General features: G+C 38.6%; 1 protein-coding gene across 9 annotated transcripts in view; it reads left to right on the forward strand.

Annotated features, from left to right (window-relative positions):
- LOC118521761 (uncharacterized) overlaps positions 1 to 26,764 on the forward strand; it is a 479,907-nt gene that overhangs the window by 254,439 nt on the left and 198,704 nt on the right. For 5 of the 9 annotated variants that reach the window (XR_013447025.1, XR_013447026.1, XR_013447020.1 and 2 more), the window contains one exon: positions 2,680 to 2,841. The exons of the other annotated variants lie outside the window; for them this stretch is intronic. The gene's annotated coding sequence lies outside the window, so the exon portion shown is untranslated. The remainder of the gene's footprint in view (positions 1 to 2,679; positions 2,842 to 26,764) is intronic. 9 annotated transcript variants of the gene reach the window in all.

The raw sequence follows: 26,764 nt of genomic DNA on the forward strand, positions 1-26,764 counted from the left end.
AATTTTCTGCAACTGAAAGTCAATTTCTTTCTTAATTTGTGGGATAGAATTAAAGAGAGGGAAATATTTACTTTACATCTGCCCCTCCTTGCCCACCCCCAAGACACACACAATCATAGTTTCATACTTTTATACAGCCATATCTCCTTTCGAATTATAAATACTCAAAATCCCAAAAGAACCATCTTGGTATTTTACTGATTTTGACATGGTGAAAATGGACATAATCTACAGTTCTCTCTAATTTTCTATACATTATTATTTGTATGGGATAGATGATCTTAAAGATTGAGGGGTTTTTTGGTTTTTGTTTTTGGTAAGGAAAGTTAATCACAAGCATTTTATAATCCTTTTTTTTTTCTTTTTCTTCTTTTTTTTTTTCCTTTCAGGAGTAGAATTCAGTGATTCATCACTTACAACACCCAGTACTCATCAGAACAAGTGCTCTCCTTAATGCCCATCACCCATCTAGCCCATCCCGTACCCACCTCCTTCCATCAACCCTCAGTTTATTCTCCGTGGTTAAGAGTCTCATAATTTGCTTCCCTCTCTCTTTTTCTTTTTTCCCTTCCCATGTGTTCATCTGTTTTGTTTCCTAGATTCCACATATGAGTGAAATCATATGGTATTTGTCTTTCTCTGACTTATTTTGCTTAGCATAATACACTCTAGCTCCATCCACATCGTTGCAACAATCATTTTAGATTCTGTATAAGGCCCTAAAGAAAATCACTCAACAACAATATAAAACTCTTTTTTTTTTTTAACTTTTAGGCATATACTTTTATTTGCTTGTTTTTAAAGATATTTTCATTACTGATTTTGAAGTAATTTATATTGTTGTAAGAGAATGTGCTATCAAAGTCTGGTCTAGGGACTGGTACCATCTCATTAGCTTATATTTGTTAGAAATGTAAATTCTAAAACTCTTTAAAAACAAAGTTCCTCCTTTCAGTATAGGTTCTCAGTCTCTTAACTACATTTCCAGAATGTAAAAAAGGCTCTGAAAATGGAAAATCTTTTGTTTAACTCATTTGACTGCAAAACCTGATCCGACCTGAACTCATTTGGCCACAAAACTTGACCTTACCTGACATTAGGCTACACTTAGTCTTTATTCATCCACTTTACGTAAATATTCATATACTGCTATACAGAAACATTAGTGTATTTAATTACCCATGCTGCCTTAGAACACTGCTGCAGAATTCTGAATACTGAAGCACTTATGACTCCAAGGGCATCAGAAGAGGGATTGCGAATCTACATTACTTTTAATTTTCTAATACATCGCTCTCTACCACTTCCTTTTCTGAAAATAATTGGTGAGACATACAGACTTCCCTGATAATAGAGTTCTAAAATGGAATCAGACTCTAAGTTGGAATTGACTAGCACCACATTCCTATTTTTTTGGTTCTGTTGAAATTCATTATGCCCAGTCAAAATAATAAAAGGATTTTAATGGTTAAAAAATAAGTCTGGTTAAAGTATTGCATGCATTTCCATTTCTCCTTTTTCATTCTGAGGTTTCTCCTAGCACATATATGCTTCATATTTTATCATACACTCGATAATATATAATTGATACTTTCATCAGTTTATTGATAAGAGGAAGTACAGTTCTGTGACCAGATTGTTCCTGATTGAGTCTGTGGACACAGATAAAGGTTGAATAGACACAGCCTTCAAGAAATTCCCAGACAGTAATTTCTTCCTTAGCAGATTTTTGGAAAACTTAGTTTAAGCATATAGTAAAGGTAGAAAGATGACCCAAAAAGTTTTATTTTGTTTTGTGGTGTTCATGGTTTTTTACTAATTTACTTCAAAAAGACAATTTACCAAAAAAAAAAAAATGATTTGTCTCAAAATAAAGAGGTGCGTTAGTAAACATATAAATAGTTTATTTGTTAATAATGTACATAAGATGAAGAGATGACTGGAAGACTGACTTCCCAGAAGCCAGATGAATGAAAAACCAAAAACAGGCCCAGATAACCATGAATAGAGCATCTTCCTTCTGCAACTTGAACATTTGCCCTCAGTCAGATCTTCTGATTTTATCTGATGTAGGCTGGGTATAGGGTAATTACAATCCTGTTCCACTTTGTTATTCTGTGTTATTCTGTATAGGGAGTTGGATTATGGATTTATCTAGGTAGGTAATAGAGATAAAGAAATACCTCAGGTTGAGGTGCCTGGGTGGCTCAGTCGTTAAGCGTCTGCCTTCGGCTCAGGTCATGATCCCAGGGTCCTGGGATCGAGCCCCGCATCGGACTCCCTGCTCGGCGGGAAGCCTGCTTCTCCCTCTCCCACTCCCCCTGCTTGTGTTCCCTCTCTCGCTGTGTCTCTCTCATAAAATCTTTAAAGAAAAAAAAAAAAAGAAATACCTCAGGTTTTGCAAAGAAAAACCATAGCACCTCATAGAGAATGAATTACCAAGGACCCAGGTGCCTTAGGAATAAGGTTTAGAGTCCTCTACAAGGCAAAGAACTCAGACAAGTTGGGGTCTGGCCATGGTAGAAAAAGTTGGTAAAGAAAAGTGATAAAACTGCTCGTTAGCAACCAGTTGCTGAAATGAGGATGATGACATATACCCTATTTCCTTCTTGTATCATGTAATGATAATGTCTTTGAACTAATTTATTTTTATCTCTTTCATTTCCCTGGTATGCTTAGGATGTGTTGTCGTAGTGAACTTTACAAATTTAGTTCAGAGGCTTCAGAGTACCAGTATGGAATTGTGAGAAAACTGGGTGAGAAATGGACTTGGCCCAGAGTTCCTGAATTTGGAGCTGGATACAGTGAGAGACTCTTGGATTGTTTCCTTTTGGAAATAGGGTGAGTGAATTTTGATTTGCACCCTTGCATTATGTTAAGGAGGAGTAACTGTTGAAGTTATGATGCACATAAGAAGACTGTATATAGATCTTAGACAAACGGATACTTGTCATTCCTGGTGCCCGTCATCTTTGTTCTGTCTGCCTAATGCACAAATCTGAACTCAGAATCTCAGGCTTTCTTGCCAATAAGATGTGAACATTGGAGTTGGGTCTAACAATCAAGTGCCTTGTGCAGGTTTTCCTTTTGGAGGTGAGCCATGTGAGAAACAGGCTCTGTCCAGAGCTCCCATTTTGCTGAGGCAGGTGGTAGTGGGAGTTGCTGGCTTTGGGCAGGATAACATGAGGATGCCAAGTGGAATTCTTGATGATGACAAGTGGTGCAGGACTATGTCCACCTAATGCCTGGTAGCTTCTAAAAATTCAATAAATTATTATTATTGATATTAGTAGTAGTAGCATCAGCAGCAGATGACAGAGTTCTTTAACTTTGGATGTGTTTAAACATGGACTAGATGACCATCTGCAATGTTGCAGAATATCTAGGTTAGGTAACTGTACATCATGCTTTGCTTTTTTGTTATCCTTGCTTTTGTATCATAGGGGGAGCTGTTGCTTCCTTATCCCATGTGATTCTAGAGGACTTTATAAAGGGGTCCTACCTCCCTATCACCAGGTCAGAGTGGACACATAACTCAGATTGGTCAATAGAATTCTCTATCTCCATGGACATAGTGATTTCCCCCATGGAGGTAAATGGACATCTGATCCAAAAGGGCTAATTCTGGGATTGATTCTGATGCTGGGGTGGGGATATCTCTTTTTTTCTAAGATCATTACCTCCAAAGACTATTGAGCTCTCATGACCACCTTTTTATGTAGTCAGAAAGCCTAGCCTCCACTTGGGTGAAGACAAGCAGAGGGAAATAGAGCTGAGAAATGAAGAAAGAGAGAGAGAGAGAGAGGAAAGTGTATGGGGGTGGGGAGAAAGAGGGGGAGAGAGAGTGAGGGAGGGTGACAAGTAGACAGGGAAGGAGGGAGGGAGGAGAGGAGAGAGGGATGGGCAGAAGGGGAGGAGGGAGGGAGGAAGGGACTCAATGGCATCTTTTGACACCTTCATCAATCTGTGCCTGAAGTCCCAGAATGAATTTCCTAGTGATGTGAGCCAACAATGCCATTTTGGATTTAAGCTATTTTGGATTGAATTTCTGTCCCTTGGAACTGGGAAAGTTCTACCTGAAAGAGCAAACATAGCCTTTTTAAATCTGAGATGCTGTAATTTTCTGTACAGGAAAAGAGGAATATTTTCCTTTTTTTCTTGAGCACCAAATCATATTCAAACCCATGTCACACCCTACGTACATATTTTATTTTTCAAACAGAAATTCTGAAAATAGGTTTTTAAATCTATGACTAGGCAAGGGAAAGTAAGAGAAAATACTTGTAGGGTTAAAAATAGAAGATTGAGGGGTAACATGTTGCACATTCCAACAGAAATAAGTTTTGTGATGATTAATTTCACTAAAGGGGTCCACTCCTGTCTCCATGCATTCCTATTCTCGTCACCAGAAAAACAATTAGGTGGGTGGGTCCCTCAGTCCAAATATCCATCTATACAGTGGTACTCATGAGGTTCTTTAACTTTATGAATACAAAAAAACTGAGAATAACTAAACCCATACGATGGAACAATAAATTGTATATAGAGAGAAGTTCCAAAAACTCATTTTAAAACAAAAAAGATCTGTTTGTTTCAAAGAACAATTTGGGTTTTAACCAGATTTGGATTCCTCTTCTACCAGTCCATTTCTGAGCTTTTTATTATTCTTGACACACTGCTTACAGTACTATTAAAAGATAATCTAATTTTATTTAATCTTTGTAGCATCCTTACACACAAAGGGAAAGACAGGCTTTAAGAAACTAAGAAATTAGCTCAAGTTTCATGATTTGTAAGTATGGAGCCAGAGCAAGACTTTCTTTCTCTTTTTAATTATTGTTGTGGTAAGAACATTTAACACAAGATCTACCACTTTAACAGATTTTTAAGTTTACAATACAGTATTGTTAAATATAGGCATATATGACAGTTCTCTGGAACTTATTCATCTTGTATAATTAGCATTTTATACCCACTGATTAGCAAACCCCCTCCCCCATTTCCCCAGCCCCTGGCAATCACATTTTACTCTCTGTTTCTATGAGGATAACTATTTTAGATATATCATATAGGTGGAATCATACAGCGTTTCGTTATGTAACTAGCTTATTTCACCTAGCATAATGACCTTGAGTTTCTTTCATGTTGTCATATATAGAAGGATTTCCTTTTTAAGGCTGAATAATATTTCATTATGTGTATGTCATTTTTTATCATATTTTTAATCCATTCATCCATTGATGGTCATTTAGGTATTTTCCACATCTTGACTGTTGTGAATGGTGCTGCAATATACTTTTTTTGGCCATTTGTAGGTCTTTGGAGAAATGTCAATTCAAGTCCTTAGCCCACTTTTTAATTGGGTTATTGGTTATTTTGCTATTGAGTTGTAGGAGTTCATTATATAGTTTGGAAATTAATCCCTTATCAGATAAATAGTTTGCAAATAAATAGTTTTCTCCCATTCCATAGGTTGCCTTTTCATACTATTGTTTCCTTTGCTGTAGTTCCACTTGTCTATTTGTGTTTTTGTTACCTGTGCTTTTGGTATCATCTCCATGAAATCATTGCCAAGACCAAACCTTTTATCCTATGTTTTCTTCTAGGAGTTTTATGATTTCAGGTCTTATGTTTAAGCATTTACTCTATATTCAGTTGGTTTTTATATATGGTGTATGATAAGGGTCTGATTTTATTCTTTGCATGTAGATATCCAGTTTCCCAGCACCACTTGTTGAAGAAGCTATCCTTTCCCCATTGTATAGTTCTAGCACCCTTGTTGTACATCAGTTGACTATATATGTGTAGATTTATTTCTGGGGTTTGTATTCTGTTCCATTGGTCTGTCTATCTTTATGCCAGGACCATAGTGTTTGAATTACTGTAGCTTTGTAATATAGTTTGAAATCAGGAAGTGTGATACCTCCAGCTTTGCTGTTCTTAAGACTGTTTGGTTGTTCAGAGTTCTTTGTAGTTTCATACAAAAGTTTTTCTCTAACATCAGGGACAAGGGAAGCATGCCCACAGTGACCACTTTTATTCAACACAGAATGAGAAGTCCTAGCCGGAGCAATTAGGTAAGAAAAATTGGCCCTGTTTGCAGATGACATAATCACATATGGATAAAATGCTGAAGACTCCACAAAACAACTTAAAATAAACTCAGTAAAATTGCAGGATAAAAAACTAACTTATGGAATTAGTTGTTTCTATACCCTAACAATGAATTGCCTGAAAAGGAAATTAAGAAAACAATCTCATTTACAGTGGCATCAAAAAGAGTAAAATACTTAGGAATAAACTTAACTAAGGAGGAAAGGTTTGTACACTGAAAACTATAAAACGTTGATGAAGGAAATTAAAGAAGATGCAAAAATATGGAAAGTATCCCCATGTTCATGAATTGAAAGACTTAATATTGTTAAAATGTCCATACTACCCAAAGCAATCCAGATTTATTGCTATCCCCATTAAAACCCAATGACATTTTTTTTTACAGAAATTGAAAAAGCAATTCCAAAATTCATATGGAACCACGAAGGACTCCAGATAGCCAAAATGATTTCTGAAATGTTTGTTACTGATGTGATAACCACATAATGAAAAAAAAAATCTTTCTATTAGGAAGATGTAGGAAAAAAATAGGTGTAGATATGCAGTGATATACTGTAGTGAACATACAAACACTAATTCTACACATCTTTTTCCAACTCTGTGTTCAGTGATGCCATTTGGTTATTCAAAATCAGATGTAATAGGAGTATTTACACCACAGAAATTGGCAGATTCTACAAATCAAGACTTTCATTTGGAAAGCCAGTTATTAAAGCTTTAACAGCACACCATTGTCTGCATGTTAATGAATATGGTGGCTCATTTTTATTTTTCACAAATTAGTAAATACATAAAAATTATAACATATATAATGATATTAATATAATGATTCTTAATATTTGTTTTAAAAGAACTCATTTCCACTCAGTCTAAAATTTGGAGTTTTGAAACTGAAGATTTAAATAGACTCTAAAGCAACTAGGATAATTTAAGAAACTAAAATTAAGGAAGTATTCCTTTTCAAGATAAATTTTGACAAGAAAAAAAAACATTTCAAAAGAGGTATTTTGAGACATAGAATTTGGTCTTTAAGCTGGTATATGGGTCTCAGAGATTAGGATGCCAAGTACGTTTAATGAGGTATCATGTTATTTCAATCCTCCTCTTCAGGGACGGGGGAGGGGGAGCGGGTAGGAAAGAAAATCTTGACTATGGCAGCCGTAAGTACCAGCATTGTAGTTGCCTGTTAACCTGGGCTGGCTTTTCACGTGGAAAATATGGTTTATCCATAACCCTCTAGAACAATGCACCAAGCTATACAGTAGAAACAAATTGCTGAGACAGTGCTTCACTATAATTGACATCGTAGTGATATCAAGGTAGTTTTTCAGGAAGGAAAGATGTCAGGTAGAAAGATTTTGGGTGGCAAATGACCAATTAGGATGACACAGCTATCTCATCACTGACAGTGGCTTAATATGAGGGCCCCCTTGGAACTTTCACTTTTTAAAAGAAGTTGAAACACTCTGGTTGGTTCAGAAGGCAGTGACAAATCCACATTTAGAGCTTAAGTTTTGTTTGTTATATAAATGTAAAATCTTCCTCTTCCCTCACATTGCAACAAAATATGAAAATGGGAATATAAATTTAATTGAATATTAAAATAAAATCCAGCAAATCTGGAAGCCTATAAGAGTAACAACTTTGTGTGAGATTCTGAGATACTAATCATTTATTAGAAGAAAAAGTATATATACATATGGACAAATAGGTATTAATATGGGAAAGTAAGTAATCAAGGTCAAAAGAGTGAGAGATGTATATTTTACAAGAGATAGGAAAAAGGGAAATCACTCCTAAGTTGTGATGGAAGATTGCAAGGACCAGGTGGGATATAATCTGGTCCTAGATACTCTGTTTGCAATGGATAGAAACTAAGGACCAAGGGAGTATTCATCATTAGCAAAGATGTGAATACTTTCTAACTGGGAAATAAACTAGAGATGTGAATGAAATACTGACCCATATTCTCTCTATCAAAGTTTTTCTCTGGGAGTAAGTTAAGGGAACTGAATCTAGCCATTCTGGGTGTGTGACCTCCTTGAGTTCCCAAAGTGAGCACTGAGCTGCTATGAACTGGGCCAGTGGAAAAGTCACTGGCCTAAGAATAAAAAGACCCTTCTGCACCACTGATTTCATTTGTTTTTCTTTTTTTTTTTTTTTTTTTTTTAATTTTTTTATTGTTATGTTAATCCCCATACATTACATCATTAGTTTTAGATATAGTGTTCCATGATTCATTGTTTGTGCATAACACCCAGTGCTCCATGCAGAACGTGCCCTCCTCAATACCCATCACCAGGCTAACCCATCCTCCCAACCCCCTCCCCTCTAGAACCCTCAGTTTGTTTTTTCATTTGTTTTTCTTATTTGTAAAAACAGCTGGTTAGAATATTGAAGCCTAAGGATCCCTTCAAGTTCATAAATTCCTTGATAATTCCTGGAGCCACAGGGCCATCTGCAATGTCACTCCCCAAGCATGCTAGCCACTTTGTCCTTTTGGTCATTGTTCATATTAGAATCTGTGTTCCTCAGACAGCCAGTTCATACTGTGCACTGTTGTGTGCCAAGTCATTTTTGCTACTAATTCCCAAAATTGAGGTCAGATGTTTTAGTTCCTTAAGATTGACATTCAGGTAGTTCTCAATCTTGACTGCTCATTAAAATCTCCAGAGGACACTTAAAAATACTGATGTCCCACTCAGGGATTCTGATTCAGTTGGTTTTGGGTGTAGCCTGGGTGTGGAGACCTTTAAAAGCTTCCCAGATGATTTTACTGTGCACCTTCTCAGGTACTTCTACAGTGTTGAGAACGATTATATTTAGTACATTTTCAGATCCTTATTAACAGCACTAGTTTTATAAATCATATCCTGCAGTCTGGCAAGACTAAATTAAGTTTCCTAATTTACCTATGTGATTCTAGAAGCAATAGGTCAGTCCTGTGTTAGCTGGTGAGAGGGCTGTCTGTTAAGCCTGTCCTCAGTCCCAACCCTCCCCTCCCCAAACCAAAACTCTTATGTCAAACCCCTAGTAGAAATATAAGGGTAGGGAAAAGGCTGTTCCTTCTTTTCCATGCTTGTCCAGACCCAGCTGCATCTGAATCATCAGCAAAACTTATTACAAAAGTTGAGGATTCAGTATAGATGGGAGAAGCCCAGGAATCCACTCCCAAATATGTATTTAATGCTTTTAATAATAGATGGAGCCTAAAAACATAATGACACAATTCCAAAGGAAAAGCCACTACACATAACTTGATAATAATATCTAAAGACATAGGCTTTAATAAATACTAGGAGGCCAATATTTAAAGCAAGTCAAAAAGGTTTATAAGCCAGTAAAGATAGCTCCTATAATTTTTAACATGCTGTCATTCAGGAAAGACTACCTAGGAAAAACAGGGAAAATAGAAATCTCATAATAGATTATTGCAAAATGAAAAGCATATGGTATGCAACTGAACAAATTTGGCATACTTGTCCAAAGTAAATGCTTTCTAAATATAATCATTCCATGTCACACCAAGCCACAGTGATTCCACAGGAAAAAAAGCCTTTGACCACATGGCCAAATTAAAAGAGCATTCTTTGGAGTGAAATTATTCTTTGTTTACAGTGTGTGTTCTTGTCTTTTAAATGAAAAGTGCTATTTTACCATAATGTGTCTTCAATCAAGCAGCCAAGTTAAATTATTTAGCCTTTGGGAAAAACTAGTATAGAAGTCAGGAGAGAATATTGAATTCCAGGATTCCACCTAGGGTCTTCCTAATGCTGTTTGATTGTGTGTAGCAAAATAGAGAGGTTACTACTGAAGGTATTAAATCATTCTCTGAGGAGAGATTTAGGAAGTCCAGGGTAGGCAGAATTTCTCCACCTTGAGGTATGGAAAGGCCATAAAGTGGAAGCTAGCAAAAAATAGAACAAATGCCAAGTAATTTTTTAATTATTATATAATAATAATTTTTTTAAAAAAAGAAGGAAGAGAGGAAAAAAATAAAAACACCCAGCATTTTTAAAGATTAGATAGGCAATTATTCAAAAACTATCTGAAAATCTAGGGGAAAAAGTCTAAAATATTATTGAGAGTAAATTAAAAAGATAAAAATGGAGAGATAAACCATATTTATGCATTGGAAAGTTTAATATTTTAAGGAGGTCTCCTTCCCCCCAAATCTGTATAGATTCAGTTCAAAGTCTCAACCTTTTTGTGGAATCTGAAAATATAATAAAATTTGTATGGAAACAAAATAAAAATAAAATAACATTAAATTAAATTTGTATGGAAAAAATCACAGATTTTTTTTTCTTATGATGAGGATTTTTAAGATCCACTGTCCTAGCTACTTTCAAATATGCAATACGGTATTATCAATGATAGTCACCATGTGGTACATTATATCTCCATGACTTGTTCATTTTATAACTGGAAATTTGTACCTTTTGATCCCTTTCACCCATTTTGCCCACTTCCACCCCCCACCTCAGGCAATTCCCAATGTGTTCTCTATATTTATGAGAGCCTCAGATTCTTTGAACACCAGTCATAGAGCATCCTTCCTCAGGCTGAGGACCAGTTGTTTGAACCTTACCCCATAGGTCTGAACACCAGTCCTAAAGAGCCCCATCTTGAACTCCTAGCTTCTGGTGAACCCTGCTCTCCGTTTAAGTTCCCTCAGCCAACATTGGAACAGACTTTTGTAGTTATTTATCTCTGAGGGACCTCAGCATGCTTTTTTGCTCTTTCAATCCCACAATATTTATAAAACCAGCCCCTTTTATGTGATATGGTATTATTTTTATTTTTCTGACTGGACCTTAATGGATACAGAGACTAAACCAGTTGCTTTTCCTTTTGTGTTTCTTGCCTGGTTTGGGAGAGCTGTTGCAGCCTATGTTCCTGAGCTCTTTTTTTTTTTTTTTTTTGCCATGGTTAATATGTCCTCCCTCTGCCTCAGGTAGGCTTAGCCCTATTCAGCAATCAATTGCATAGGTATTTGAAGAAATCTCTCTTAATCTGAGGAGCACATGCTACAAGTTTACCACTATCTTTCCTATCAAAAGAATTCTTAACACTAAGGTGGGGTCAAGCAGGCTCTGCCCTAAGATCCATGGCCAAGCCCCATGGTCTGTGTGGATTCACTCATATCAAACAGCTCCCTAGGTGCTATTCCAGATTCTCCTTTTATGTTCTATGGCTGTAGCTAGGGTCAAAGTTGCACATATCAGTGACAGCCGTATTTGTGCAATTGAACAGCCCACCTCACCTTGCAATGCTCCATGGCCTCCGAAATTGAAGTACATATTTTATAAGCACCTTCTAACTTTAGAGGAAAATTCCATCTATCATTGCTAAAGCTAATACTTTGGGATTTGACAAAGAGGTATCTAGTTCAGTTGTTCTCAGCATCCCAATTCAAATAGCTGCATTTCATATACTATTCACACTCCTATATTACTAGGTTCAGCCTCACTCTCCCAGGCAGATGTTCTATCAGATCAAATATTGTCCTATTGTGTCATCTTTGGAAATTCCCGAATGGGTATTATTTCTGCCACTCTTCTTTGCCATAAGAGAATATTGGAGAGAGGGTTCCATAGCTGAATTTAGGTATGGAATCTGCTATTTAAATGCTATCCCTTAGATCTAATCTAAACTATCTGATCCACAGATCTACCCAACTTTCCATGCTATGTCTGCATTGCTAGCCAAGGTCCATGGTCTAGAATGTCAAATTATTCTTTGTTCTGTCAGCTGATTGTGTATCTATGACCCAAGACCTCTCCTGTCATGGAGAGGGGGTGTTTCTCTGGGAAACCTATCTGGAACTCTGAGATTTGACTTCAGGGGTTGATTAGAAGGTATTCTCTGGAACAACACTGACACAGGAAGGAGGATTGAGCAGCAGAATCTGAACTGCAATACAGCTGCAGCAGAAGATTCAGCCATTCCAAAATCAAGTCAAGGGGGTCTGGACATTGGACATCCTCAATCACTGGATATTGGCTACCTCTAGGAACAGGGAATAATGTTGGATGAGGCAGCTACATTCATTCAGGAGGAGTTCCCAGAGAGTAATGCAGCTGGATCTGAATGATCAGAGTAGGGACTACAGTCTAGCCCTTGCACTACTTGGATCCACTTGCTCCATATAATAAGTTCAGTGCATTTAGGAATAGCTCTCCCAGGATTCTGGTAGTTTCTTTTCCTGGGAAAATTTTCAAGAGGATGTTTATTGGGATGAAGTATTGCCCCTTTTGCTGAAACTGATCTCAAGACCACAATTGATGCTCATCATCATCCATCTCTACTACTTATTCCAGATTCTTCTTTCCCTTGACTAGGATCTCTGCTATTGTAGGTAACTTACCTGGTAAGGTGGCCCAGAACCTCATGCTGAGGTGTCTGAGCCCATGGTCACCTTGTCCTTCTAAGGTCATGGTTATTGTCCTTGTTCATTTACTACCAGAACTGAACAAAGGTATACAAAGAGCTACTGCAGTGATCACCTAAGTGTCAAAGACCTTTTTTCTGCAACCAGTGTGTAATAAGACCTCTCTTTCCTTCTGATGACCAGAATAATCACTCCTGCCAGTTGGTTACTCCCCCTTCTTTGCTTGCAGGTCTTTTTATAATTTTCTTTTTTTTTTTAATATTTTATTTATTTGACAGAGAGAGAGATAGCAAGAGCAGGAACACAAGCAGGGGGAGTGGGAGAGGGAGAAGCAGGCTTCCTGCCAAGCAGGGAGCCCGATGCAGGACTCGATCCCAGGACTCTGGGATCATGACCTGAGCCGAAGGCAGACGCTTAACGACTGAGCCACCCAGGCGCCCCAGCTTGCAGGTCTTTTGGTACAAGAAGCCTAAGTGACTCAGCAGCAGTCATACTTAAAGGTAAATTGGATCATTTCTGTGTCCCATGATGGAGGCATTCCCCTTCTAGGAACCAGAAACTTTAGATCTATAAAGCCTATAGCTATGTGGATAGGAAGAACAAATTCCCAGGTGGGACATTGAGTGATGATAACAGGACAGTTTCTACTTACATATTTTGGTTCCCGGACCCATGTATTCATCTACTGAGGACACAGTACTATATATTTTCACAGTGTGATTTACCATGTTACTGTATCCTGGAGAATAATAGCACACCATCTACACAGGGTATTCTTTCCAAATTGGCTCTTCAGCTGCACCTTCAAGAAGTTTCTATCACCCTATTAGGCTGGAAGCCTCCAGATAGTATGGTGTGTGAAAGGACCTGTGAATTCTGTGGTCTCATGCCCACTGCCGCAACTTGCCAGGACTTGTATGCCTTGGTCTGTGTAATGTCATGTGAGATTTTTGTGTCAGTGGATAAAATACTCTAAGTCCTCAAATAATGATGTTGTCTGAGGCTGGTGGGCAAGGAAGGCAAATCCATACTTGGAATAAGTGTCAATGTCAGTCACTATGAAGTACTGCCTATATTGGTTTCCTAGGGCTCCTGTAAAAAAGCATCACAAAGTGGATGGCTTAAAATAACAGCAATTTATTCTCTCACAGTTCTGAGGCTAGAAGTCTAAAATCACAGTGTCACCAGAGCCATGCTCCCACTGAGACTCTGGGGAGAATGCCTTGCTTCTGTCTGCCTTCTGGTAGTTTCCTTCAGTCCTTGTTCCCTGTTTTACAGTTGCATAACTACAATCTATACTTCCATCTTCATGTAGTGTTCTTCCTGTGTGGGTGTGTCTTTTCTTATAAGTGTACCTGGATTAGGACCCACTCTAATGACATCATCTTAACTTGGTTACATTTCAAAACCCTACTTCCAAATAAGGTCTCAGAGATAGCAGTCATTAGGACATCAACATATCTTTTGAGAGACACAATTCAACCCATAACACTACCCCTTCAGAGGTAACAGGGATCTAATGTAGTCAAATTACCACTAGGCGGCTGGTTGGACTTTTTGAGGGATGGTGTCGTATTGCAGGCTCATTGTTGGTCCCTGTTATGAGTAGGTTGGATATTCAACAGTGGCAGTAGCCATGTCAGTCTTACTTGGTGGAAGGCCATGTTGTTTGACTCATGCATAGCATCCTTCTCCCAGGGTACCTGGCTAGTTCTCTTGGTAGAGCATGCAACTTTTGATTTCGGGGTTGTGAGTTCAGGCCCCACATTACATGTAGAGATTACTTAAAAAAAAATAACATCCATCTCCCCCACCAGAGCCACTCCATCTTGCAGTCCCAGAGTGAAAAATGACAGAGACTGACTTATGTCAAGTAGCTAAGACATTCTGTCTACTTGGGTGTCAAATGCCCGTTCTGAATAATTATTGTCTGAGGGGCATTAACCTGAAATACAAAGATCTTTCATTTGGTGTTCATTCCCATAGGTCCATACACTTGCTTTACCCAAGATCTTAGTCCAGATCTTCCAGTGCTTTTCCTTTTAAGCCCCTGACCAACCAACCAGCCCATTTGCTACTGTTCATGACCCTGTACTTACCCTTTCTTCAGGCTACCTTTCTTTATACACACAGTGAATGACCAGATGTGCTGTTTATAACCCTGGAAGCTCATTGGAAGAATTTATTCTCATGCTATCATTAGGACCACTTCCAGTGGGGTGCTAGTGCAACAGAAGTCCATTTCTATCTTGTACCCACATACTGTACCAACCTACCCATGAACTAGGCTTGGTTTGCTTACTCCTTGGTTAGTGGGTTATAGGGATACCCTGCCCCCAGCCCATGTCATCAGAGGTGTGAGCTGAGACAAAGGTGCCAGTATAACAGTGGTGGATGACACACAGGTTTGGGTGACCTGCTCTTATAGTTTACTTTTGCCCTCTGGCTCTGCTCATGCCTGATCCTGCGCATCTCACTGCCATTTAATAGTGGATTCTTCCTGGACCCACTGGACCTCCTGATTTGGTGGGTCTGAGAGAACCCAGCTTATGATGGGCAGCTGTGGCTGCAGAGTCGCTTGATGACATATGCCAAGTACTCTGTCTTTATTAAGGCCCAAAAGTGCGTCAAGATCTGTGTTTCAGTTGGTATATAATACTCTGCCACAAATATCTCCAGAAACTTAGGGGTCAACAGTGTGATTCTCCCACTGTGGCTTGCCCTAAATCCCACATGACATCTTTTGCCTCCACAGATTCCTCTGTTACTCTAGCGTTTGCCCAGATGTATGGCCCAGGTGACAAGCTGCTTCCACAATAGCCTGGATCCACTGCTGAATTCTTTTCTCTTCTGAGCCACACTCAGAATGAGTAGCCATCTGGTCACATGTTTAATTGTTCAGAGTAGTACCCCCAGGTATATCTGGTGCAGCAGCTACAGTTAAAGCTAAAACTTCCTTGAGTTGGCAGTAGTCCATGGTCACCCTCTAGTATCTGTTAGACTTTGTTGGGGCCAGTCTTTTGTGAATTAGAAACATAAAGGAAACCATCATCTCTGCATTTTTAGGTCTTTAAGGGTTGCACTAATTTTTGCCATTTCCCTGTGATTTGCTTTCAGGGCTAGAGGAGGGACATTTCCAGGGGCTTCCACTCAGCTTTCTCAACTACCATAGCTCTTGCCAACACACGAAGGAATAAGTGTGCCAACTGCATCTATGTCCATTCCATTGTACGTTGAGAGACTAGATATATGACTGCTGGGCAAGTGGTCCTGCTGTGGAACTAGATCTGGGCTGATCCCGTGTACTGCCTGGTGTACATGAGTCTTACTTCTGTGAAGACGCCCTTGATGGTGTTAGTTCCTGGGTATCAATATCAACTCAGATTTTGCTCCTACAGTTCTCAGATGTCTGGTTCTTACATACCTGTGGCACTTCCCTTCCACAGCACATGATTACCCAAGGAAATGGCCGAAGCCCTTTGGGGAAGGACTGGGGGAGCTATTACTTGTTGTAGTGGTGCCGGTTCCCTCCTCTTAGGCCTCACTTCTAGGTCAGTGTGTCCCAGGTCTGAAAAATGGCTTAGGTCTGGAAACTTGGCAAAGGAAGGTGACTTTTTATTTGGGACAACTGCCCTCAGCCTTCTGATTATCCATCCTTGATTTATTTAGGTGGTATAGATGGAACAATATACTGTTGGCTGCTCATGTATTTTGTTCCTAGGGATGCTGTCTTATACCAACCATCACTGTATCTCTTTGCAGATCAAGCTCCCTGGCTCCCTGACCTTGCCACTTATTATGATAATTATAATGTGCCCACCTTGCACATGTCTGATGGGAGAATATCCCCTCCTTGCCTTTATTTCAAGATCCTAGCTATGGATCAGGCATTGCATGGGAGCCTGTTAGAAATGCAGAATTTCAGACCCCAAACCACTTCTACTGAATCAGAATCTTCATTTTAACAATTTCTTCAAGTTATTTGTATATACTATATGTTTGAGAAGCCTTACTCTGTCTCAAATCTTGATCTTTTAGTTTTCAACCCCAGCCTTATAAACCAAAACATGATTACTCCTCCAGTTTTAATGCTATGGTTTTAAATCTAGGTTCTCTTTTGACACTTATGGTCCCCACCATTGTAGTTCAGCAGGCTGGGCCCAGACCTTTCCCCTGATGTTGTCATTAACAGAACTGTAGAAGTCATTAATCAAAATCAAGAACTGTGTTTATCCAACCTAATCATACAAATTTATGTAAAATCCCTTGCTTTGATTATAGCCATTAGTGAATGGAAACATTTTTGTACTTTCACAAGTACATTTTATTTTTAAACATCATGCATTTTATATCACAGTTTTAAAGCCACCACTTTTACCTATGAGATCAAGAATGTGGACAGAAACATCATTTAAGCATTTGTTAATTGACAGATTGTGCTGTAACAGTTAATTGCTTTATGTTGTAACTTTAGCAAGCACAAGCATAAGGTTTGCTGGATCAATAGCCACACAGGACACTGGTGCTGGGGGAAGAAAGCTAGGTCCAATGATAGTAGGGATTGGTAAAATTTACCCAGCTGTAAAAGCTGACCTTTGTGAGGTAAGTCTAGAAGCCTTATGTGCAATGCTAGGGAGTGTGGCAACCCTTTGGAAGGCATTTTGACCGTATCTCCCAAAATGTATGTACCATGTGACCTAGAATTTCCATTTGTATCAATCGGGATTGATTTGGTAGCATGCAACCAAATCCGATTAGTGACTTAACCAAATAGAGCTTATTTTTGTCCTAAGGAATAAGGCATTCATCTGTTCTTGGCGTGTGACTTGCATCCTCATGATTACAATATACGTGTTTCTATACCAGACAAATTCCAGAGTAAAGTATAAAGATCAAAGGACAAAAGGGACATGTCCAGCTGGACCTGCACCCTATAGTAAGCTTTGCCAGAAGGGAAAAATCTGTCACATCCCCTTATATACCACTGACTTTGTCTCCTTGGTCACTTTTCACTTGCCACCCAAGTGCAAAAGAGTTCAGGAAGCTGAGCATTGGAAGCAGGGCACTTTGTCACCCCACACAAAATTGGGGTTTGGTTAGCAAAGGAGAAAGGGAGAGTGGGCATTGGGTGGACATCTAACTATGGTTGTCACATCATCACTAGAAATATACCCTTCAGATTTATTCTCAGCAATACACAATGATATGTGCAAAGGTGCTCATGACAGCAAAAATCTAGCAATAATCTTAATGACCATCAATTGAGGACTAGTAAAGCTGGTTATTAATTTATAATTTGAAAAATTATGCAACAATTAAAAATGAAGTTTATCTCTGTGGAAGGGTGTCCAAAATGCTATTAAGTGAAAAAAGAAAGTTGAACTATTTAGAACTATAAAGAAATATATCTATTTTATATACACACATATTTACACACACATATATAGATATATAAATGATTCCATTAGAGAAAAAGGAGAGCGAGATAGAATGAATTAGATAAAGCTAGTATAAGTAGAAAGATGAAAAATCCTGGAATAATACACCACAGTAGATTATAAATGGAATTTCCTCTGGGATGTGGAAATGTGAGGCTGAGTTTGGGCTACAACGGGCTTTTACATCCTTTGGTACTAAATGAAAAATTTTAATAAACCTTTATTTCAAAGTGAATAATAAGGCATTAATATCAGGACACAAGAAAAAAGATAATTCAAAGTATTTTAATAAGTAAATGTATCAATTGTGTAACTGAAGACAAAGGACAAAGCTTCCAGTCTGGCCTGATGGCCAGCTCTGGCTGTATTTCTCCGTGATTCTGTCATTCTTGTGTTGGTTTTGTTCTTAAGTTGACTTCTCTCATGTGATAGCATAGCTGCAGCAGTTCTAGAGTTTATACCAATATGCCATAGCATCTAGAAAGAAAGGAGAGAGTCATCTGGTGGCTCTCTCTTTTAAAATCAGTGTAACATCTTTTACAGAAGCCTTTGGCATATCTGCCCTCATATATCAATGATGTAATTTTGGAGTGGCCTCTGTGGCCTGGGGAATATCATGTTTTATTGGGTTTAGACCTGGCTCCCTGAGTCCTAAGTTCCACCAGTGGTTTTTAGTCTTGATTGCTATATGAGTTTGCAAGGACTGCTCTAACAAAGTACAACAAACTGGGTGGCATACACAACAGAAATTTATTGTCTCATGGTTCTAGAGGCTAGATGTCCAAGATCAAGGTGTCAGCAATGGGGTAGGTTCCTTCTGGGGGAATCTGTTCTGGGTCTCCCCCACCAGCTTCTGGTGGTTTCTGGCAATCTTTGATGTTCCTTGGCTTCTGCCTGATCACCCTAATCTCTGTTTTCATCTTCACATGGCATTCTTTCTATATATGTGTCATAGTCCAAATTTCCCCTTTATATAAGGACACCAGTCATATTGGATAAGAGGCCATCATATTCTAATATTCCAATAATTTTAATTAATTACATCTGCAATGACCCTATTTCCAAATAAGGTAACATTATGAGGTACTAATAGTTAAGACTTCAACAAATAAACTTTTTGCAGACACAGTTCAACTCATAATAGATGCCCACTAGAGTCATCTGAGAAACTTTAAAAATTAATGCCTGGCCTGAGCCCAACTCCAGACCAATTAAGTCAGAATTTCTGTACAAGGGGCCCAGGCAATAGGCATTTTTTAAAAGTCTCCCAATATGAATCTAATATGCAGTGAGGGTTGAGAAATGTTGCCTTAGGGAGCTGAGCCCCAGAGCTAGGGCAGTGGAGTTGGATTTTCCTAAAGCACATGGCCTGCATGGGGAAGAAGTGGAAACTGTGATATAAAACAGAAAGCAATGCTGGGGAGGCCATCCTCAATGTCCACCACATTATGGCAAACTCCAGCTTGGATCAGACAGACATTTGGCTCGTGGGGTATGTCACACTTTAGGTATTGCTGATAGGCAGGCAAGCAGTCCAAGTATGGTATGTGTTTATTCCCAACGGACACCTCACCAGAGAATGGGAAGAATATCAGGAATAGGAGAGAAGACCTGTGGAGAAGAGCCTGGATGGAACTAATATGAATTACAGGGCAAAGAATCAGGGACCCATGTATATGGCATGGATGAGTGGGGATTAATGATGCACTGTGATCATAGACTTCAAGACATCCCAGTTTCATCTCTTACACAGTAAAACAACAGGGCTGTAGGCAATGAGATTGAGGCTTCTGGTATGTAGATAGTCCCTCACTTACAGTGGTTTGACTTACAATATTTAAGCTTCACGGTAGTGCAGAAACAATATGCATTCAGTAAAAACCATACTTTTAATCTTTAATTTTGATCTTTTCCCAGGCTACTGATATGTGGTACTATACTCTCTCATGATCCTGGGAGGGGGTAACCTTAGCAAACAGTTAGCCCGTGATCACGAGGGTCAACAACCAATACACTGACAACCATTCTATACCCAGACAGCCACTGTGATTTTCACTTTCAGTACAGTATTCAATAAATTACATGAGCTGTTCAGTACTTTATTATAAAATAAGTTTTGTGTTAGATGATTTTGCCCACTGTAAGCTAAAGTGAGTGTTCTGAACATGTTTAATGTAAGCTGGGCTAAGCTAGGTTAGATGTATTAAATGAATTTTTGGCTTATGATATTTTCAATTTACGATGGGTTTACTGGGATGTGACCCCATTGTAAGTTGAGGAAAAGCCATACTGAATTACTTAGGATTGACCTTAGAGTTGGCTACATAGGTGAGTTACTGGGCAAAACTAGGAGAAGATGGGAAACAGGGAATGGGGTCTTTGGCTTCAGACCTCTCACAACCTGGCTGTGACATAACATCAGATGTGTTCTCAGTGGCTCAGACTCCAGCCTTGGCATTGGGCCTTTGTAATGAGTGTGATGCAGCACTAGCCTTATGGATGTAGAATACAGACCCAGAATGAGGAGTGATGGTATGAGCATCAGAAAACGTGTAATATGTTCTATGGAGGATTCAGGAATTCTTGGAGTTGAGTCCAAATTGAAAAACTGTAGAGGTCACTTTTGTCAGGTCCGTAAATTACTATCTGTCCCTAGCACTTAAAAAAAGGAAAAAAGGGGGAAAAAGTCAACGTCACCTCTTGTGGGTCTTTGCCCTGGATCATTTCCCCTTTATGCTCAAACCACAGTTCTTGCTTTTATCATCATGGTGGCATTTCTACTCAGCCCTTTCAATTTTAGTGGATCATTCAACCTGTTCTCTTGAGCTTATTGGTCTCAGCCTCTACTTAGCTCTCAGCTCTGCATCATGCCCTGGCTCTGGCTCCCCAGTCCTACTAAAATCTATAGATGTAGTGTGTCAGTTTTTCTCCTCATACTTCTACCTGAGTAAGGATAGATTTTTTAGATATTGAGTTCAGTTGACAAAGTTTAATTCACCCTGAAGAAATTCGCCACTTTTTCAAAACCACTCTCTTAGGTTGATAAGCTAACCAAAAGAAAGGGGCAAGGGAGGAAAGTTAATTAGTGTTTATTAAGGGCCAGATACTTTATATAATTTCTAAACTCACAACAATCCTGTGGAGAAGGTACCATTATCTGCATTTCAGTAACTGAAGAAACTGAGGCCTGGAAAAGACAAGTAATGCCCCAGATCACCTAGTTAATAAATTATAGAGCTGGAATTCAAATTAGAAGATAACTCCAAAGCCTGCTTTCTTTTCCCTTTTGTTTTATTCTGTTTTATTTTGACTGGTGAGGCAGTCTGGAAGCCAAAAGGTAGGAATCAGATCAGGGGGCTGCAACTTGTAATGGTCCTTTAGGGCAAGAATATAAATTTCCAAGAAGATAAGGTGAAAAATAAACGAGGCCTTGGGGTAATCTAGCATTCAGCCATTATTTCTTCAAATATCCTTTCTTCCCCTTTCTCTATTTCCTCCTCTTCTGGAACTCCCATTATGCATATGTTGGTATGGTTTATAATGTCCCACAGGTCTCTGAGGCTCCGTTTATTTTTCTCCATTCTTTCTTCATTCCATTCCTCAGACTGGATAATTTCAAGTTCTATGATTATTTTCTTCTATTTCAATGTACTGTTGAGTCCCTCTAGTGAATTTTTCACTTCAAACTCCAAAACTTCTATTTGGTTTTATTTTAAAATTTCTATTTATTTATTGATATTTAATAAACATCATTCTCACACTGTCCTTTAGTTCTTTGAGGATGGCTTTCTTTAGGTCTTCAAACATACTTATAATAGCTGATTTAACATTTTTTTCTGGTGATTCTACCACCAGCTTCCCCAGGGGCAGCTTTTATTGGCAGCTTTTTTGTTGTTGTTGTTCTGTGTATGTGCATTACTTTCCTGCATTTCTTTGCATGTCTGTAATTTTTTGTTGAAAACAGCATTGTCAGTAATCTAATGTGACAATTTGGGAAATGAGATTTCCTCCTTATAGGGGTTTTTGTTGTTGTTGTTGCTATTTGTTTATGACCTTCCTGGACTAATTCTTTAAAGTCTTTATTCTGTCATATGTAACCACTGAAGTCTCTGCTCAGGTAGCTTGGTGATCAGCTAAGAATTGGTTGGAGATTTCCTTATATGCTTTAATCCAGTACCTCTATCAGCCTTTGCTGAGAAACTCTTTGTGTGTGTTGGGACAGGTCTTCAGCAGTCCAGCAAGCAGCTCACAACTCTGCATTCCCTTCCCTGCTTTCACAAAGCCTTGGAAAAATGGAATGGTTTTCTTTTCTTGAGGCTGCTTTACTCTAAAAAAATCAGGGGAAAACTGCCACAAGTTTTCATCATTGCATATCCCAGTACCTGCACCTATATGCCCTATTCTCCCTTCTGCTACTATGAATTAATTGTCCATCTTCCTAGCTATGGTTCCTCCCTCTGCACATGAGCCAATCTCTTCTTTCCTACTCAATGTCATCACTTCAGAAATACTCCTTCTCTCTCTTGCCTCTCCTTCTCTACAGGATCATTCTCATCAGTATACAAAATGCAATTGTTAAAAAGTAAAACTTTCTCTTGACCCCCCTTCCCTCCAGACCACTTCATTTCTCTGATCCCCTTTCAAGCATAACAAGTTTTTAAAATCATCCAAACTCATTCAGTTCTTTTCCCATTCCCTCTTGAACCCACTTCAGTGAGGTTAAATCTCAGACTTCATCACACTTGCCCTCCCAATCACATTTGAAGCAGCTGATTACTCTTTCCTATTTCAACTACTTGTTGCCTGTGTTTCTCCCAGTTTTCCCCTTACTATTATGGCTACTGAGTCTCAGTCTTCTTTACCTACTCCTGCTCATTCCCTCTACCTCTTAAAATTGGGGTGTTCAAGAGTTTGGTCCTTACATCTCTTTTCTCCCCTCTGGCTACATTCAGTCTCAAGATGACCCATCTAGTCCCATGGGTTTAAATACTATTATATGCTGAAGATTCCCAATTCATATCTGCAGCTCTGACCTCTCCCTGAACTTCAAATTCATATATCTAATTGTTTGACATCTCCATTTGGGTGTCTAACAAATATCTCAAACTTATCATGTTCAAAATTTATCTTTCCTCCTTCTCCCCTACAATATCTGCTCCTCTGTCAGCCTTTGCCTTCTCAATAAATGTTAACTCTATCCTGCCAATTGTTCAGTCTCTCAGAGTTATCTATGGACTCCCCCCCTTTTTTTTCGCTGCCCGTTTCACATCTAATCCATCAGCAAATCTTGTTGGCTCAGCCTTCAGACTATATCTGAAATCTGATTGCTTCCTGTAAGCTCCACTGCTGTCACACTGGTCTATCCCATTGTCCTCTCACCTGGATAATCACAATAAACTTGTAACTGACCTGCTTGCACCACCTCTTTTCTCTTCCTATCATTTGTTCTTAACCCCAACTCCAGAGTGATCCTGTTAGATCCCAAGTCAGATCATGTCACTGTCCTGCTCAAAACCTCCAGTGCCTTCCCATCTTATACAAATAAAAGCCAAAATTTTTACAATGGCTTATGAAGCCCTAAGGATTTGATATCCCTTCCTCTCTAACCTCATCTTCTACTGCTTTCCCCCTTATTCTCTCCTTTTCAGACAGGTTGATCTCTTTGTAGTTCTTCCAACATAACAGACGTATGTCTTAGCATCTGGTAAGATACTTCCTATCCTCCTAAACTGCTTTAATTTTTTCCAAAGCGCTTCTTAACATTTGACCTATAGTATTTTTCTTATGTTACATCCCAAGCACCTAGAACTGTGCCAGGCATGTAATGGGATGCTAAAAAAAAATATTTGTTGAATGAATGTCAGTGGATCACCTGGAAGAAGAATTACTGTGTCCTCTCCCAATGGAGACATTAGGACAGTGGGAAGCCAGAGGGCAGGGAACTACCTTCAGAGGAAACAGCCTCCCATATGATTAAAGTTCCTCCACTTAGGCCTAAAGAACTAAAAGCAAGCATGATCTTAGAAATAGTAATTGCCACATTATTTTTTAAAGATTTTATTTATTTATTTATTTATTTATTTATTTATTTATTTATTTATATTTGAGAGAGCAAGAGAGAGATAGCATGAGCAGGGTGAGGGGCAGAGGGAGAAGCAGACTCCCTGCTGAGCAGGGAACCTGATGCAGGGCTGGATCCTAGGATTCCAGGATTGTGACATGAGCTGAAGGCAGACACTTAACTGACTGAGCCACCCAGGCACCTCAGTAATTGCCACATTATTGAAGTGACAAACTATGGAGTGGAATTTACAGAGTCAATTTAGGGTCTTAAATATGTGGATACCAGAGCAATCAGATATAGAATGCAGAATAGTTGTATAAAGATTTTGAGGACACAGTTATATAATGAAATGTTAGGAATTCATAGAGAAACTTAAAAAACATGAAGCAGAATTTCTGGAAATGAAAAGTATGTGTTGATGTCAAAACATAATGAATGAGTTTAATAGATTATATACAGCCAAAGAGAAGGTATATCTGAAAAATTTAAACAACATTTACTTAAGAGAGATATCAAGAAAGAAAGTATGAAAGAGAGGTTGAAAGACAAGGAGGGTTGAATGAAAAGATCTAATGTATGAATGATTGGTGTCTCAGGAAAATAAAAGAGAAAAAAATTGAGAAGAGGAAATATTTTAAATGATGATGGAAAATTTTGCAAAACTTAAAAAAAAAACGGAAGACACAGGAAGTACAGTGTATCTCAAGCAGGACACTAAAAAAGAAGTTTATTCCTAGAAACATGCAGAGGAACTACATACCAAAGGTACAGGAAGATCTTGCAAATGTCCACAGAGAAAGACAGACTATGGTAAATGAGGGCAGACTTCTCCACAGCAGAAATGGAATTTAAAATCCAATGGAATAATAATTATAAAATGTGGAGAGGAAATAATTCAGCCTAGAATTCAGCATTCCACAAAATTGTTATTCAGGGATAAAAGTAAAGTAAAAAATTTATAAATTTAGAAAATGGGAGAGCCTACTCCCAAGAGACTTCTGTCAAAAGAACTTTTAATTATTGACTTCAAAAAGAAGAAAAATTATTCTAGAAGGACATTTGGGAATGCAAGACAGAATGGTAGACAATAAATTGATAAATATGTAGGAAAATTATGGGGTATCTGGGTGGCTCGGTTGAGCATCTGACTCTTGATTTCAGCTCAAGTCATGATCTTGGGGTCCTAGGGCAAGCCCCACAACGTGCTCCATGCTCAGCAGGGAGTCTGCTTGAGGATTCTCTCCCTCTCTCTCTGCCCCCTGACTTGTGCTTGCTTGCTCTCTTTCTAACATAAATCAATCTTTAAAAAAATCTGTAGGAAAATTCTAACACATACTGTCTATATAAATTTACCAACTCAGCATTCCAATGTCTGCCTACATTGTGTCACCCCCAGAACCTCCACCCTCCACTCAGCGCCCCACTTGCCATTCAACATGCCTCTCAGAGTCTCGCTTAGCCCATACTCTGCTGAGTATTAGTCTAGATCTCAAGGAGGTTTCAATGCAGTTTTCTGAAGTTCTTTATTTTTGAAGTGGTCTTCCCTGCAAATTCCATCTACCTTAGCAGCTCTGAGTTTCCATCTCTGTCTTCTACTATACACTGCTTTCTGTTTGGACACCACTTCTCTGTGCTACAGTTTGGAAAGTGCCCCAGACAGAAAACCAGCATGAATGGTGAGCATTGTGTGTTTCTTTTTCTCAAATTTGTAACTTTGTGCTGCCTATCATCCATAGCCTGAAAATAGTTACTTCATATATTTTGTACAGGTTTATAGTTCTTTACATCAGAAAGATAAGTTACTTGTTACTCCCTCATGGTTGGGACTAAATCATTAATCATTAATTTTTTAGGCTATGGCCTTCTTTTATGGCTAAAAAGGACAAATTATAGCATGTAAGGCTATCAGTTTTCTTCAAAGCTCTTTTTTTATTGCATTCCCACAAGTTTTATGTAATGCTTTCAATGTAATTCAGTTCTAAGGTTTTGTTTTCATCATCATTTGGTTTCTTTTCTGAAACATGACTTATATAGAATTGTATTTTTTTTAAACTAAAGACATGTACACAAATCTTTATATCCACTCTAAAGCCAAAAACAGGAAACAACCTAAAGGATCATCAACAGAATGGTCAAATTGTTTATTATACAATGGAATTCTACTTAGCAATAAAAACCACTAAATTCTAAGCTTGTAACAACATAGACGAGACTCAAAAACATGCTGTGAGGAAGATGCCAGACATTAAGGAGAACATGTATATGATCCCATTTAGTAGGAAAATCTAGAGAAGTCAAAACTAACTTATGGCATTAGAAATCAAAATAGTGGTTACCTCAGGATGGGGGTTGGGGATTGCAGGGATTGACTGGGAAGGAACAGTTTGGTGGGTATAAAACTCAGTGAAAAACTTAGAAATGAGAGAAAATAACTTCAAAATTTTTCTTTCATGCAACTCAATTTTTAATCCCTTAATGCCAGGCATTCCCAATGTTTCCTTCTCTCCTTTCAGTTCCTGCCATTGCAGGACGTTCCAATGCAGCTTCAAAGCCCTGGGGGCAAGCGACACTCTAGTCATTGGTCAGTGGCTCTCAGACTCTCTTCCTCCTGACTATGGTGTCCCTTTGTTACTTCTGCACCTCCCTGGGCTATCTGGTCCACTTTGCTAGACACGCCATGCAGCATTCCCTCCAGAGCAGAAGCATCTTTCTAGAAAAGTTACTGAGAAGCAGATTCTAGAGCCCCTCTGCTCT

This window comes from Halichoerus grypus, chromosome 4 (assembly GCF_964656455.1).
Source record: "Halichoerus grypus chromosome 4, mHalGry1.hap1.1, whole genome shotgun sequence".
Classification (NCBI taxonomy): Eukaryota; Metazoa; Chordata; class Mammalia; order Carnivora; family Phocidae; genus Halichoerus; species Halichoerus grypus.